Here is an 18281-nt window from a genome sequence, read left to right on the forward strand (position 1 = left end):
CACAAAGCTTCCCCTGCCCCCACACGCTCTCATTCAAGCACTGGGCATGACACATCTTACATAAGGCTTTTATCTTCTGCAATATAGAAATAGTGTTCTTAACCTAGCTCAAACACCACTAAAAATTCTGGGCTCAGTCATGGCCCCCATACTTACAGTTGCAGTTAGAAGAGCTTCTGCACTGCCTGGGTCGAGCTGAAAGCATTATGCCAGCAGGACCCAGAACAAGGCATGTCATCTCCAGGGTTAGAGAGTGGAACATATGCAGCAAGGGCCTGCAGTGAGTATCTAAAAAAGTTAAAGCACATGCCCCCGCTCTCCTCCTTGCAGAGCAATTCTCTAATCACCTGCTCCCGTGTAGTGTGGTCAGTAGTAACACTCCGATCTTGCATTCATGGAGCACAGGCAGTCACAAGAGGTGTGAATTCTGCATCGCCAAAGCCAAGAGTTTAAAAGTTGAGTCGGGGCCCCCTGCCCTCCCTCCTCCAAAAAATCAAGGAATTAGCTCTACAATCATGAGGTTTTTTATTTATTTATAGGCCCGTTTTCCCATTTTTGAACTTACCCAGTGTGGATGTGAGAATTACGCTGCTGCCAACTCTCGCAAATACACAGTAAGTAATGTGATTTTGGACCCTGTTGCAGGATCTCCTGATAGAAGACAACTGAGATCAAATTACAGATTTGTATACAAGTCCTGCCTGATGGTGCAGAGAACTTACAACTTCTTCTCAAACCCCAAAATTCCAATTAATTATTATGCACACACCTCCACCCACACACACCTTCAGGAATTTCAGAAGGGAGCCAAAGAAGAGGAAAGTACAGGCAATTTTCTCAGAGATATTTCTTGTCCCATGGGCAAGAAAAGACAGACAACAGAAGCTATTGGAGGCAAACAGCTGGCTAGGTAAGTGGTGTAAAATAAATGGCTTAGGTTTTGTTGAACATTGGGTACCTTCTATATGGAGAGGAGGTCAAATGACTTGGACCTCTCTCTCACTAGGAGGGGACCCAATCTTTTGGGTAGCCAAGGGGCAGTTCATAGCCCCAGCACCTCTGATTTGCTGCATGAGTTATGAATGTTAAAAAATTGCTTGAGCCCCAGCACCTCTTTCATGGCAAATTATGAACTGGCTAAGAGGATAAGCACAGTACTATGCTAAAACATAACTCAGACTCAAGGTAGCATGAATGTAAAGAATCAAGTCATCAAGGGATGTAAAGAGAAAACATTCTTCAATTGTCTATATACAACAGCTAGAAGCCTGGGAAATAAACAAGAGTAACTAGAAATACTCATTTACAAAAAGAAGTTTGATATGAATGGTATTACTGAAACCTGATGGGATGATTTTACATGACTGGAATGTTAAAAATCACATGAATATATCATATTATGGAAAGAGGAGGTGGAAGGGGAGGATGGGTAGCACTCTACATTAGAGATACCATTACCTTTTTTTAGGTATTACTGACAATTCAGAAGGACACCATATGGAATGCTCAGCAATCAACATATTAACTGATAAGTCTGGGGCAATGGTGAGGATGTGCTATAGACCACCAAATCAGAGGAGAGGACAAGATAAGTAGCTTCTTAAACATATCTATACAGTGTAGAAAGAAAAAATATATTATCATGGGAGATTCCACTCTGAGAGACATGAGCTGGGGATCTTTGAGTTTCAAAAAATTAAAGATATCTTTCTAAACACACAAAATATTGCAACCAGCTCAGGGTATTCCATATTATAACGCATTCTGATATATAAAGATGAATTGATCACTGAACTAAAAATTTATGGTTGCCTAAGTGCAAGCGTTCACAACCTAATTTAATTTGTTATATGCAAACAGAAGATAATCCCAACTATTTAAAAATTAAAAAATTATATATAAGAAAAGGAAAAATAAAGAAGCTGATAGTAATTAGAACAAGTCAACAGTTATGAGATGCAGATATCTGATAAGGATATCTAAAGATTTCAAGGAAATTAGTAGGTCCAATAGTGTTAAGGGCAATGAGAAGAAATTCTTTAAATATATCTGGGGAAAAAATGAAATTCTAGTAGTGGTTTTGGTTTGATACTAGATGCAGATGACAAACTGTCAATCATGATGCAGACATATTCAGTACACATTTCTATTCTGTATTCAAAAAGCAGCAAGATGTATTCACAACTAAAAGTAATAATGAAATACTTTCTATTCCTTCAGTAACAAGGAAGGGTGTTAAACAGCAGCTATTAAAGTTAAACATTTTTAAATCTACAAAACCAGATAATTTGCACCCAAGAATATTAGAAGAATTAGCCAAGGAACTCTGGCCCATTAATGCTGATACATTTTGGAACACTGGGTAAGTTTCAGAGGACTGGGGAAAAGCTAATGTTATACCAATATCTAAAACGAGTAAACAGCATGACCCAGGAAACTGTGAACCAGTTAGCCTCATATCAATCCTGGGCATGGAAAGGCTAATCTGGGGACACAGTAAAGATTATTGATAGCATAATTCATGCCAATCAACATAATTTTATGAAAAATGAATCTTAAAGAAATTGCAGGGGCCTCACTAGTCTGGTTGTGGATAGTAACTGTTGACATAATATTTTTAAGTTTCTGTAAGGCATTTGATTTATTATACATGACAGTGATAAAAAATTAGTATGATACAGAATCAAAGACAGAGCATATTATGTGGATAAAAAACTGGTTAACTAATAGATTGCAAAAAGTAATTCTAAATGGGGAATCATCTCCAGTAGGGATGCTTTTAGTGGGGTCAGATAGGGATCTATTCTCTGCCCTTTCAATATCTTTGATGATTAACTGGAAGAAAATATTTTATTCTGCTCTCAGATTAATAAAGCCAACCTTCAGTGACTTCAGTGGGAGTATTTGAGGACAGAGCAGGACCTTTGATTTTCCATGGATCAATGTTTGTGAAACTGGCTGTTCTAGGATTGCCAGATCTACAATAGTACCAAACACACTCAGTACTTCCACACACACACACACTATATATATAGATATATATTCTGATCTCACCTACATACAGCAAAGGGGTTCCACTCACCCCAGGTGCACCTCTTTGCCACTAGGTGTGGGAATTAGAGTGAGAGCTATATGGCCCTCCCTGCTGTCAGTTGCTTGCACTGTGTCCCCTCTTGCTCTCGGTGACTCACAGTGTATTGTGACTCAGCCCTACAACCAGGTCACTATATAGCCCCTCGCAAGTAACAAAACTCCCACTGGACAAGCTATTCGAATGCTGACAGTTTTCTAGTTCTCCAGGTCCTGTGCCATTTCCCCAGTGGCTGGCAGGGGAACTCAGGCCCTCCCTATCTACTGGGTTCCAGGCCAGGATCCCTGTAACCAGCAGCTGGGATCCATTCAGTCCTACTCCTTATTGTTGTTTCCCTGAGTTTCTTCCTACCCTGCCTTCTCAGGCTTTCTTCCCTGCAGGTTCTCTGGGCTACTCCTCCTTTCAGGACCAGACTCTCAAGGCTTATTCACCCCATGAATGTCCTTCTTACCACCTCAATGTTCCTAGAGAGTGAGTGCAGACTCCCTCCCTTCAACCTCTTCCTGGGCTCACTTCCTGCCTTTTATACCACTATCCAGCTCCTCCCCCAGATGGGCTTTGTCTGCAATTAGCATTTATCAATCCCAAGCATCCATCCAGGTGCATCCATAAGGTTAATTGGCCTGTTTGGCCCACATTAACCCTCTCAGGTCTTGTGTGGGTTAGACATACCATCACACTCACACCCATGCATGTTGTATTTACTGTTAAGACAGACCATCTATGTGCTGATGGGTGCACTGGGCACAGTAGTGAACAGACTGTTTTTACTGTTTGGGCTATTAAACCAGTAATCTCTATCCACTGGGGCACCACACTAGTGGGGACTGGCACAGTTGGGGACCCAACTGAATCAAGTAAAATCCTGCAAAGTAGGATGCAACTGCTTAACTTTATTCACTGTGACTAATCACAGAGACTTCTTTAAAAAGTAATGTTTGCTTTGGAGGACTCTGCTGGTCCTCTTCATCTTCCCTACTGATTGCTAAATACCCAGAAGACCCTTCATATAACTAACACTACGAAAAAAATGACATTTTTTTTCTTTTCTTCTCTTCCCATCCCCCTTGTAGTAAAGGCCCTTAATCATTTTTGCTGCTCTTCACTGAATCCCTTCCAGTCTGCCTACATTTTTCTGGTTTCCAAAACAATGACCCTATCCTAGGAAGCAGTGGAACAGGAATCACCACTGGAAGGTTTATATTTTCCTAAAAAGGAGCTTCCCAACCTTCTTAGTAATATGTCTGCAATATCCTTGTCAAAGAGGGCTCCTGGCCCTGAAATATGAATGGATTAGAAAAGAAAATGTCTTTACTTAATCATGAATCTCTGTCTCTCTCCCCACCTCTCTGTCTCTATCATCTGTGTTTTAGCTACAGTTGCTATATCATGAGGTGTGGGTTGATGGGACATTAAAGTAGGTTGACTTAGATTTGACTAGTACTGACTAATACTGACAGACTTCCCATTGATTAGATTTCAAGAGACATTGTTGCCACTAGTCTAAAGAAAAGAAACCTTGTGAGACATGTTTGGGGCTAGCAAAGTTCTGGCAAGATTAATAACATAAAAAGAAGAAAGGAAACACAAGCCCAGCTGACACAGGCAAGGGAAGTATTGATCTCTAACTAGGGAGAAAAATGTGCTGATAGATTTTACTGAAGATGTGCATTCTGTGACTTTAGTAGACTATATTTAAAAGCATTGGCTAAAGTATCTTCCCTCAATTAAATTAAACTACATATATAACAAAATCATACTATACCAAGAGAGAACCTCAAAACAGACTGAATAGCAAAGCCAGCCCTCAAACTTTTCCTTTCCCAATTAGTTTAAACTGACTTCATAATTCAGAGTGAATAGACTGAGTTCTGTTTCACTGACTCCAGCATTTTGACTTTCAGGAGTTTCTATTATATTGTTTAATTTTATAAATTAGTGCAAAGAAAGATGCATTTTATTTATCTTACAAATCAGGAGACTTTCACTATATTTTCACATGCTAACTATGTCAGAGAGTTGGGTAGTGACTGAGAAAATGGCACCTACAAAAGTGACAAGGGTTCCTTTTAAGCACCCAGTACTTTAACTGAAAAGCTTCTCTCATTTTCTCCCAAGTTGTGACTTCCTCAGCTTACCTAACTGTTGACATCTCAGAGTGGCAATTAAAGTTAGCTAGGCTCTGTGCAGCTTTTTCAAGTATACAATATGCCTTTCAGAGTGGTAACCGTAAAATCACAACAGTCTGCAAGCAGTCCTTTCTAACCAGTGTAGGGAGTCCTATATAGAATCTTGGTGCTAAATGGAGCTGTCAAAGTTATAACAAATTACTGTTCTGACACATTTCAGAAAATAAAACAGAACAAAGTTAGTGTCTAGTTATGTATTGTTTGGATTAGATATCCTGTGACTTACTTGATATTTGAGCTTGGCAAATATTACAAAAAAAAATTCCCACAAATATTCACTCAAATTTTGTAATTTCTGATTTTCAGAAATGCTGGACACCTGCAACTAGCCTTTCCTTCTGTGGACTTCTGGATTTTCAACATCTGTGAAAAGCAGGGCTTTTGCTTTGTCTGCTAATGTCTCGTTTGTATGTACTTCCCATTTATTTTCATGTGACTGAGTTTTACAAATCAAAAGTTTTGCAGGAAGCACATTTCAAAGGCACATATGCAAGTGTTCATGGAAACTGAATTTACAGCAGAAGTCTGGTGCCTTTATCAAATTGGAAAACAGAAACAATACCATGTGATTTATCTAACCAAGCACAACTAAAACACAGTTTGAATAATGAATGTTGAATACCTGTTGAACAGCAGTAGAGAACTGCTCATGGTCAAACCACAGTGTTAAAAAATACAGAATAAATGTGTTGAATACTATTGAATAATATAATGAATAAATATGAGGAAATTTGTATTTTTCTGGATATGCTCTGAGCAGAAAAGAGGCCAAATTCATTAGGTAAATTACTTATTGAAAATTATTCACTCGCTACTGCTTAGCATAGAAACTCTGTAAAATATACTGTGTCCAATAGAGAAGTAATCTAGTAGAGAATATTGTGTCTAGTAGGCTATAAAAGAATGTTAGGAACCAGGATGTAGGCAGTCTTCCCTAGTAGTCAGAGAAAGAACAGGTCTAGTGGGCAGAGCAGGCATCCAGGTTGGGGGAAGGAAAGTGGGCAGTCAGAATCAGAGTCAGCTGCCAAATACCAGATCCAGAAGTTGAGTCAAAGTTGGAACCAGGAATCAAAGCTTGGGGTCAAAGCCAGGGTCAGATGCCAAATGCCAGAGCCAAGGGTTAAGCTGGAGTGGGTAGAGGGGGGTCAGAGCCAGGAACAGTAGTGGATGGTCAGGAGCCAGGCATAAGGGCAGGAACCAGAGGAGAGGCAAGTGTGAGGCATGGAGTAGGAACTAGGTGGGAACTAGGAGTGAAGGCAGAGGTGAGGGAGGAGCCAAGAGCAGAGCAGAACAGGAAGAGGATTGGGGGAGGTAGACAAAAGCAGGGTCTGGCACAGGAGCAGCAGGGAGTCTGCACAGTTGGTCAGAAGGCCCACCGAGCTCACTTCCTGGCTTAAGTAGTGGGAGTGAACCAATCAGGCAGCTGCAGGCCTTAAGAGCTCCAATAGGACCTCCAGTAGGGCCTTATCTTCCAGGATTGGCAAGATGCTGCATCACCCATCTCCCTTGGTGGCAATGAGGGAGTGTCCAGGTGTCCATAGCATCAGGTTTTAGAAATGAACCCTTGGATCCTGACAAAGAGCCATTTATACAGACATTTCCTCACCTATTGAACTTTGAAGGTTGTTTTTTTTCATGTGTGTTTATAGAGAAAGTTGTACATTTTCTGTCAGATGCAAACCTTGCCAAAGTTATGCATGTCTGTAGACTGAATTGCTTCAATGCACTGTAGTTGAGGTGACTCCTCAAGACCTTTCAGGCACTTCACATCCTAAATCACAGTCACATCCATAACCGAATCCATACTCATGGAATGTGAATTTCAAATTTGCATGCATATTTGCACGGAAAGTCTTAGCACACTCATCCAATCAGCAAACAGAAAAATACCATAAGAACATAAGAATGGCTATACTGGGTCAGACTAAAGGTCCATCTAACCCAATATCCTGTCTTCCGACAGTGGCCAATGCCAGATGCCCCAGAGGGAATGAACAGAACGGGTAATCATCAAATGATCCATTCCCTGTTGCCCATTCCCAGCTTCTTGCAAACAGAGGCTAGGGATATCATCCCTGCCCTTCCTGGCTAATAGCCTTTGATGGACCTATCGTCCATGAATGTATCTAGTTCTTTTTTGAACCCTGTTGCAATCTTGGCCTTCACACCATCCTCTGGCAAAGAGTTCCACAGGTTGACTGTGCGTTGTGTGAAGAAATACTTCCTTTTATTTGTTTTAAACCTGCTGCCTATTAATTTCATTTGGTGATCCTTAGTTCATGTGTTATGAGAAGGAGTAAATAACACTTCTTCATTTACTTTCTCCACACCTGTCATGATTTTATAGACCTGTATCATATCCCCCTTTAGCCATCTCTTTTCCAAGCTGAAAAGTCCCAGTCTTATTAATCTCTCCTCATACGGAAGCCGTTCCATACCCCTAATCATTTTTGTTGCACTTTTCTGAACCTCTTCCAATTCCAATATATCTTTTTTTGAGCTGTGGCGAGCACCTCTGCATGCAGTATTCAAGATGTGGGCATACCACTTGACTTATTTGACCAGTCAACATTAGATAAGAACTAATCAACACAGCTTCAGTAGTGATTACTCAGAGAACTCTTCATTCTGAAAAAATAAAAATTCTTCTAAATTTGTCAAGTGATTTCAAATAACTAATATTCTATGAATGGAAAAAGATGCTAAATTTGTTGCATAAATCATCTCCTATAACTTATTACTTCAGATGTAGTGACCTTATTCCCTGTGGTTTAATCTGGCAGTCAAGAGCAGCTGGGAAATTCAGGCTAACAGTGTCTATATTTGCACATCTGGGGCTTCTTGGAAGGGTATTCCGAACAGAGGGCACTCTACTCTGGATCTCATTCCCCACTTTTGATCCACAGTGCCCAAGTTTTTTTACCTAAAGGGCTTCTACAAATCTTATCTCTTTCTCCAGACATTTTTGAAGAGGGCATATGGGTTTGTGCATATGGGTATGATTGACTGGGAAGTTATTTTGTTTCTGTTAGTTAACAATGGTTTGGATGATGTTTAGTGTTGATTTTTTTATGGTTACCTAGAGGCTACTTTCTAGACACATTATATACCTGATACAAAGCCCACTGAAGTCAAAGGGAGTCCTTTCATTGATTTAAATAGACATTGGATCAGGCCCTATATAAATGGAAATAATAAATCAATGAAGAAAGCCAAAACTAAACCAAATTTGCAAAACCAAATTCTGGAAGTGAATGCAAGGACATCTATAATTCTGAATCTACACTCAGGATAGCTCTTGAGATGAAATAACACAAATTAAGCTGACGATAAATTCCTCACAGAAATTAAATGTTTAAATTATGTTAGCAATGTGTTCTTCCTTTTGTAATACTGCTGCATAGTCATATAATCATAGTGGAGACGAAAGTCTGTAATCATAATAGCATCCTTGCATTTGATAGGAGTAATAGATGGGGAAAAATAGAAAACATTTCAGGCAGCAAATATGTCATCTATGTCACCATATGCGACTAGGGCCTAGTAGATTACATTCTTTGTACAATCATTACTCAGTGAGTGCCTCAATCAGACTACTCACATTTTAATTTCACTTTGATTTAATTGCAAGAATTGTAATTTGAAAAGGAATTATCGGTATGGAATCCAATAGTATTTTATCTTAATTGCGGCTTATTTTATTCCTCATGTCCTCTATTCTCCTTTTCCAAGGATGATGAATAATTGATTACGTGATCTGCCACAATTATCTGATGAATAATCAATGGTATTCAATCAATTTGTTTAGTGATTGTACTTTGTAATTTACATTTAAGTAAAAAGATTAAGATTTTCTGCATGGTTAAATAATGAATTATGTTTAAATAATGTTAAGACTGTAATGCAAAGCAACAAAAACTAATCAAGACAACATTAGGACTCATAGCTGTGACATTATGAAGATGGAAAAGGACAAATAGCGTGTATTTGGAATAGAGTAATATTCTTAACTTCTAAACAGGCCGGCTTCTTAAAATCAATATTTGGATATTAATTGTAAGTAAATGTAATTTAACAACAAAGGAAGAAAAGATTTGATGGAAGCCTATAAATATTGTTTTGCTTAAATACCTATTTTTACATTTTTTATGGTACCTGGAGGCCAGTGAAATGTATACGATGGGGAAAGGATGACTTCTAGTTGAGACAAGTTTAACATAATTTCTACTGGTTTAGCCAGAGGTAGTCTCCCTTCTTTCTGATAACTTAATAATGTTGCTCACAAGATACTTATCTTCACTAGCTAACATCCTAGCTGCAATTCACTACTGGTGAAATTCCACAAGTGGAAATAGTTAGTGTAAAGAAGGCACTGGTCTTTTTATCACTGTATTGTCTAATAACATACCGATAGATGATTTCAGTGAGAAGTGATGCTTTCTTATCTGTCACACAGAGGACATGACAATACTGTACAGGGAGAAAATATCTGCTCTTACCTTCCTCCCCCGCCCCATTTCAACTTCAAGTGAGACAAAGGGAGGCAGAGACAAGAGCTTATATCCCATCTATCATTAACTTGAAAAAAATTCCATGTTGAGACTCACCTATAACATTTGGACACTGTCAGGTTACAGATCATGGTCTAAATTTTATTCTCATTTACACTGCTATAAGTCTAAAGTAACTCAAGTTAACTTTACTGGTGTAAATCGACATTAGCTGAGAGCAGATTGTGGCGCCATATAATTCTGAACAATAAATTCCCTTGCTTGTGTTACTGATCTGAAATTGTTAAAACTGAAAGGATTTGTAATCTTAAACATTTCAGATGTTTTTTGCATTTCACTCATCTTCAAAATAGACTGGTAAGTTTCACTTTTTGCTTATATTTAGTTTTATGTTGTGGTTGTCTATCCCAGAGGCTGGGTTGCGAACACTGGGTCAGTTCATGCCTCCTCCATTTGCACATAAAAGGGATCCTCTGCACATGGATGTCCTTTCTTCTTTATGAACATGTATCTTTCAACATGTGACAGCACACTGGAATGCGAGACATTCATGATCACTTGAGGAGCAGGATACCACGTTACTAGTCTACAAAACAGCTATCAATGGTATTCTGATGATGCTTCTAGAACCAGGGGGGAATTCTGGGAGTTTAGCCTCTACTTCCACAATACCTGTAGGTTTACACAAGACTCCCAGAAGGCACTGAGCAAATGTCACCAACAGCTGGAACTCTTACCGGAACTCTAGGATGTGTTCCCAAAGTTGCTCTTGAAGTCACTGCAGCTAACCCAACTGAGTAGAGTACCTAGGGCAAAACAGCAAGTCCAGTAAGCATGATTGATACTTGTCTGTAAGATAAACAATGCAATTTAGTTTTCATCTGAGCCAAGTTGTCCATGTCGATGAGACCCAGAGGAGATGGCTGGGCTAAACCACCAAGAGAACTGATGAGTGAGCTTGTTGTTGGAAATGGACAAAAGAAATAAATTTGTTTAATGAGAAATAGAATTTGAAGATTTGTGCCTAACTTGGCACAGGGCCGGTTTTGTTCAACATCTTTATCAATGATTTGGATGATGGGATTAATTGCACCCTCAGCAAATTCACAGATGACACTAAACTGGGGGGTAGGGATAGGGTCCAGAATGACCTAGACAAATTGGAGGATTGGGCCAAAAGAAATCTGATGAGAAATCTGAAGTCAAAGGGAGTCTTTTCATTGATTTAAATAGACATTGCATCAGGCCCTATATAAATGGACAAGTGCAAGTGCAGAGTCTTACATTTAGGAAGGAAGAACCCCATGCACCGCTACAGGCTGGGGACTGACTGGCTAAGCAGCAGTTCTGCAGAAAAGGACCCAGGGATTACAGTGGACGAGAAGCTGGATATGAGTCAGCAGTGTGCCCTTGTGCCCAGTGCCCAGCTAATATGCCCAGTGTGCCCAGAAGGCCAACAGCATATTGGGCATATTAGTAGGAGCATTGCCAGCAGATCGAGGGAAGTGATTATTCCCCTCTATTCGACACTGATGAGGCCACACCCGGAGTATCGCGTCCAGTTTTAGTCCCCCCACTACAGAAGGGATGTGGACAAATTGGAGAGAGTCCAGCAGAGGGCAATGAAAATTATTAGGGGACTGGGCATATGATTTATGAGGAGCGGCTGAGGGAACTGGGGTTATTTCGTCTGCAGAAGAGAAGAGTGAGGGGGGATTTGATAGTAGTCTTCAGCTACCTGAAGTCGGGTTCCAAATCTGGGATACACACAAGAAAGTTACATTATTGGAGGTTTCTGGTAATTGGTTTTGATTTCATATAAACTTCCTGTTACTTCTTCTTGGAGATCAGAACACAAAACCATTGGATTTTAATACATACTTAATGAATACATAAATCTACTTCCATAGTGGGCAGTAGGCAGGTTATTATATAAACCATTACTCCCATGGGACCACTCACAGGAGTAGAGGCTTGCCGATAAGCAGCAAATACATTGTGACTATTTCAACCCTACAGCTTATAAGAACAAACACAACAAAAACAAAACAAAAAAAACCCACCTCCCCAGGCAGTCATTTAAATACCCAGGCTTCCACAACCTATAGTTAGAGGGAAGCTGGAACATAAAGATGTATCTTAAAACTGCATCTGCCTCAGCTAACTGAAGTCATTTTCCAATTACAAATATTTTTAAAGTTTAATTTACTTTCCTACCACCATCTGAAACAGGAACAGAAAACATATCGAAAATAGCCCCAGGCAGTCAGAATAATTCATCCAGTGATGTCAGTGACATTTAAGAAGGTTTGGAGGGTTCTGTATTTTCACACATCAAGGAACTTGGTTTTGTATTTTCTGTACTTGCACATCCCTATTTTTGCAAAAAAAAAATTGTGGTTATAGTTAGTGTACGGTAGTGGGGAGGACGTTATAAAAGAAGAGAGAGTGGTGGTGACTTCACAGTGTGCTGCTCCCCTTCCTATGGAGACCCTGATTGCTCTTGTGCATGGACTATGCAGTTGGGACTCCAGACTCAGATTCTGTGGTGATGGGCACTGATGTAAGAGCTTAGATGGATAAACAGGATAGGCATTTTGGGGAGCAATCTCCAAGGAGCAGTCATTCTTTGCAGCATGCTCTGCTGATAGCCCAGCAGATTTCAGTGGTGCTCTATCCAGTGTTAACTCCCCATACCCAGAGTATTGTGTCCAGTTTTTCTACGCTCTGTAGATAAAGATAATCAGTGGCAGCAGGGTAGGGAGCCAATGGCAACATGATACCATTATAAGAGGAGTGGCATGTGAAAAAGTGGGTCCACAATACCAGAAGGAAAGGTTGGTTCTTTTCAAGATCCATGAGGTCAGGTCCTAACCAGCCTGAGGATTGTTCCATCCGAATTGGTGTGCCCCCCGCCCCCTCCAAGAACACGTGAATCTCTCAAGAGCAATATGGGTCCTGAACAATCTGTGGGCTGCCCTTTGCGTCCATGACTCCCTACCCTTCCCCTGGTTCTTAGTATTTCCAACCACAAAAATTAAAAAAATCATGAATTTCTCTTTCTTCCCCACCCCTCCCCGATGTCTCAGAAGCATCATAAACCCACAATCTCCAGCACCACAGCACAGACTTCTTCCACTTTAGCTACTGAAACAACTGGTAGGTAGGAAGCATGTTAGTATCCTTTGTGTAGATATGCCATAAAGGGTGACACAACAAACACTTATTTGTGAGAGCACAGTGGGATCTTGGACATCAGGATTCCTGTTGTCTATGGTTGGGTCTGGTAGCCAAGTGTGGGGCAGTGGGTACAGACAACATAGCCAAATGTTACAAAGCCCCGGTTTGTGTCATCTGTGGTAACTGAACTCAGGCTCTTTGGATGTAAGAACAAAAGATGTTGCCATTTGAGCTAAAGAACTATTTTTCATAGCATGTGTCAATGTTCCTTCCCCTCTCTGAACTCTAGGGTACAGATGTGGGGACCTGCATGAAAACCTCCTAAGATGACTTTTACCAGCTTAGGTTAAAACTTCCCCAAGGTACAAACTATTTTACCCTTTGCCCTTGGACTTTCGCAGCCACCACCAAATGTTTAACCGGTTACTGGGAAAGAGTTGTTTGGAAACGTCTTTCCCCCCAAAATCCTCCCAACCCTTGCACCCCACTTCCTGGGGAAGGTTTGGTAAAAATCCTCACCAATTTGCATAGGTGACCACAAACCCTTGGATCTTAAGAACAATGAAAAAAGCATTCAGTTTCTGAAAAGAAGAATTTTAATAGAAGTAAAAAGAATCACCTCTGTAAAATCAGGATGGTAAATACCTTACAGGGTAATTAGATTCAAAACATAGAGAATCCCTCTAGGCAAAACCTTAAGTTACAAAAAGACACAAAGACAGGAATATCCATTCCTTTCAGCACAGCTTATTTCCTCAGCCATTTAAAGAAATCATAATCTAACGCATATCTAGCTAGATTACTTACTATGTTCTAAAACTCCATTCTTGTTCTGTCCCCATTCTGCAAAAGCATCACCCAGACAGACTCTTTGTTTCTCCCCCGCTCCAGCTTTGAAAGTATCTTGTCTCCTCTTTGGTCATTTTGGTCATGTGCCAGCGAGGTTATCCTAGCTTCTTAACAAGTGAAAGGGTTTTTGCTCTGGCCAGGAGGGATTTTAAAGGTGTTTACCCTTCCCTTTATATTTATGACAGCATGTTGGCAGTAACAATCATAAACCCCCACATATGGTTTACCCAGTGGAAGGTGACCAAAAGTCATACACAGCTCCTTTACCAGAGTACCTTATAGAAGGGGCATGCCAAATGATGTGCTTGTCAGTAACCCACACTGACACAGTGAGTAAGTCTACCCGCAAAAGCTGTGTGTGGGCTAGCCTACTGAGCTAGCTTGAATCCAGCTAGTGCAGGTAAACAGTAGCAGTGAAGACAGCAGGGTGGGCTTCAGTGAGTAGGTAGTACAAGCCTGGCACAGACCTATAGATCTGGATTCTAGCTAACTTGGGTAGGCTAGCACAGCTTTTGCTGGGTAGACTTCCTCACCATGTTAGTGTAGGTTACACAAGCACATCATTTGGCATGCCCCTTCTATAAGGTACCCTGGTAAAGCAGCTGAGCGCTGGCTGTGTTACGTTACAGATACGGGTTCTAGTCTCCTCTATGTCTGAATTGACCTTGTGCAAAATCTCACTAGTCATCTCTGTAAAGTGGGATAATAAAACATGTGAACAGCAGTTAGTGAAAGAGCAGGAACTAGAAATGATGGTGTCCTGGCTTGAAGCTCAATGTATTTTCTCATAAGCTTAAGGGGAAAGTGGGTGGGGGGCAAAGGGAGTGTCTCTCTCCATTTCAAAAATCATATGCAGCCATGGAGCATGTCATGTTTTTTGCAAGAGCTCCTGCAGCAGGGGCCAGAAATCACATTCCTCATGATAAATTTATGGCAGTTGGCAACACTGTTAAGTGTAATTATATGTTTACTTCCAGTATATTTTTCACACACTAGATGTTCCTATGAAGATAACAGAGTTCCATACAGGACATGGTCTCTGGTAACCAAAGGCGACAAAGTAGGAATCTAGCTGCACAGAAGCCTGTTTGTAATTTATAGTTGTTTTCTTTCATAAATGTTTAAGATATATAATAATACCAGCATAATCTGATGCTAGGGACTCCCTTATATGCATCTACGTCTTATACCTCCCTCCAAAAGGCAGGGGGATGACATGAAAAAATGATCGAGCCTTAGGCTGCATCAGAGGTGTGACAACATGAAAAACGTCAAAAGGACCAGTACTGAGAATGCAGGAGACTAGCAGCCATGCTGAGAGATACATTAAGGGATAGGATGATTCTGCAAAAGAAAAAAACCACAACCTACGCCAGCCAGTCTGAGAGCCCTGGTCAACAGACACAGGTTCGAGTTATGGGACTAAAAATAGCCCATTTGGGCTCTGAGATCCAGAGAAGGGGGTGGGTCTCAGAGCCCAATCTCCAGCCCAAGTGGGAACATCTACACTGCTATTTTTTACCCTGCAACATGAACCCTGCTAGCCTGTCATTTGACCTCGCTTCTAACACTCACTGCCGTGGGGTTTTGTGGGAAAGGGGTTGGAGTTTTTTGTTTTCTTTTTGCAGTGTAGATGTACTCTAAGACAGTGTTTTGCAACAACTGGAACGTGGACCGGTGCCGATCCACAAGATGTCTCTGAAACAGTTTAGGAAGGCAGCAAGCCGGTCCCCAGTATTAAAAAGATTGAGAAACACTGCTCTAAGACAGGTTTCAGAGTAGCAGCCGTGTTAGTCTGTATTCGCAAAAAGAAAAGGAGGACTTGTGGCACCTTAGAGACTAACCAATTTATTTGAGCATAAGTTTCGTGAGCTACAGCGCTGTTAGTCTCTAAGGTGCCACAAGTACTCCTTTTCTTACTGCTTTAAGAGAGTACTAAAAGGTTGCGGGGACATATCCCAGCCCCTCCAACAGTGTTTGCACTTCTGGCCTGCATTTTTCCCCTTACCAATGGTTGCAGGGATGTAATAACGTGTGCCCCTTTTTCCTGCCACCCCCCACCCACCCCTCCACACACAAGTATCTGTGTGCCAGGAGAGATTTCTCTGGATCTCATGGAGACGATCTACCTCAATCTCTTTAACAAGACTAGAGTACATTTCCTAATGTGGCTAAGACATGGTTTGTTTCTGTCCACACAGGGAAAACCAAACCCTGTAATAACACTGTTAAAGTAACATGATAGATTTTGCATTACAGGTAGGGCCTCAGTATGGGTAAACCCATTTGCAAGCTACCCAGACTACTCATGGGGTTAAATGGAAGCTAAAAGTTTATAGCTTAATGAGAGGCATTTGTAACTGAGTGTAATATAAACAGATATAGGACTTAAAAGGGTGCATTAGTCATAAAATCTTTAGGAGCAAGATAGCCCAACAGTTCATTCCAGATTCAGATCTGTTAATATATGACTGTAAGAAGAACCATAAACAAGGGTTGCCATTTAAAAGCAAGCAACCTTATTTCCTATATAATCAGAGCTTAAAGTGGGAAGAAATAAGTGAAGGAAGCCATGTAATGCTGCAGCACAGGTCTGAATGTGCCTAGATATTACAGAGATAAGCATTACAGAAATGCTTGAATGGATGGCATGAAGGAACGTAACACAAGGCAGGTATAGTAAAATGGGAACAAACAGTACTGATCAGTCCTCATCAACTGTTCCTTCCTTCTTTTACAAAGTATTTCCGTTAAACGTCTATTTAATTTCTTCATCCTTCACATTTTTCCATAAAATAGTACAAATGGTTTTGGGTTTGGGTTTTTTTTTTTCATTTTGGGAGAAGTGCTGATGTTCATTCTGCTGAAACAAGTGCTGGTGACCAGCTCCTGTGAGTTTCTAGGGGTGGGTGTGAGGGGGCAGAGACAGATGTCTTCATTTTCTTTTTGGATACACATGTAATTTGCAGGTGTTTATATTCAGAATTAGAGAAACCTTAAAAGGATCTGTTCACTTGAGCAATATGATGTTGATCCTATCTCCAGACAACATTGAAACAGAAGAGCAAAACATGGATATTTACACTCCCTATTAAACTTTATAATTTCTTTTACAAGGTTTAACACCACTGATAATAAATATCTAGTCTAGGATAGCTTTCCCATGAGATGTTACCTTTTTATTTTTTCAGACATGATAAACTTATTTTGACCAGATTGACTTCCAGATGATCATACACACTCCCTAACAGTGGAAAAGCAAATGTAGCTGAAATCAGGAAAGAAATTTTGTCATTTTTAAACTTCAAATTGTTCTCCTTTTTGGAAAGTCTATAAAGAGACACTGCCAGACATGTATAAATCAAAATTTAAGTTTTACATTAAAACAAAACCACTTGTTCCTCCCATTTGTATTTATAAAATCAAATATTAATAGAAATTCATTCAGAATGTTGTTTTTTTTAACTTAGTAAATTTCAGTTTGGATTTAACTATTTCCCTGTAATGTGAGTGAAGGATAACTTTAAACTGAAACTGACTATAAACAAATGTAAAACTGACACTGCTATTTTTGGCACCTTAGAGACTAACAAATTTATTTGAGTATAAGCTTTCGTGTTGCATCCAATGAAGTGAGCTGTAGCTCACGAAAGCTTATGCTCAAATACATTTGTTAGTCTCTAAGGTGCCACGAGTCCTCCTTTTCTTTTTGCGGATACAGACTTAACAGGGCTGCTACTCTGAAAACTGCTATTTTTATTGCCCAAACTGTGTGAAGTGAACGTAAATACATAAAAAAAAAGCATGAATGCTGAAAATTAAATGAGATTTTAAAATATCTGAAGTGTTATTAGTAACATAAGTAAATTTGTTTTTAAAATGTATGCTAATTTACTTAACTGCCAGTTTAAAGTCTACTGTATTTTTTAAAAGCTGATATTTAGTTATCTATTGAGATGTCATACATTCTGTACTTCGATTTTGTCTGTAATTTCCAGCATGAGCTAGAGATAGCTTTGAAGTTGATGGCAGTTAACATGGAATTTTAAAGCATTCCAAACATCCTCTTCACACAGAAAAGGGAATGAAAAATGACTGTACCACGCTCTCCTGCCTCTGCCTACTACTACAAGTAATGTTCCACGTCAGAGACAGTGATGTATTTGTGGTCGAAATACGAACACACCCTCCCCCCCCCCCCCCCAAGCAAATTTAATCGCACTCGCACATCTCTGCATAGATCAGTGGAAAAAGTTTTAATTAACTTTTTCTCTCGCTAAGTGGATGCTGGAGGCACAGAGACGAGTAATTGGCTGCAGAGCCCTGTTTGATCAAGGGAAATTGGGAATGTGAGTATTTCCCTCTTTTTCCTGGCTTTAAATCCGTCAGCATCATTTGTTAAAACAGCAACAACAACAACAAAAAAACCGGGAGGGGAAGGGGAAGATTTTGCACTTCAGA

The sequence above is a fragment of the Chelonia mydas genome, chromosome 1 (assembly GCF_015237465.2).
Source record: "Chelonia mydas isolate rCheMyd1 chromosome 1, rCheMyd1.pri.v2, whole genome shotgun sequence".
In the NCBI taxonomy this organism is placed as follows: Eukaryota; Metazoa; Chordata; order Testudines; family Cheloniidae; genus Chelonia; species Chelonia mydas.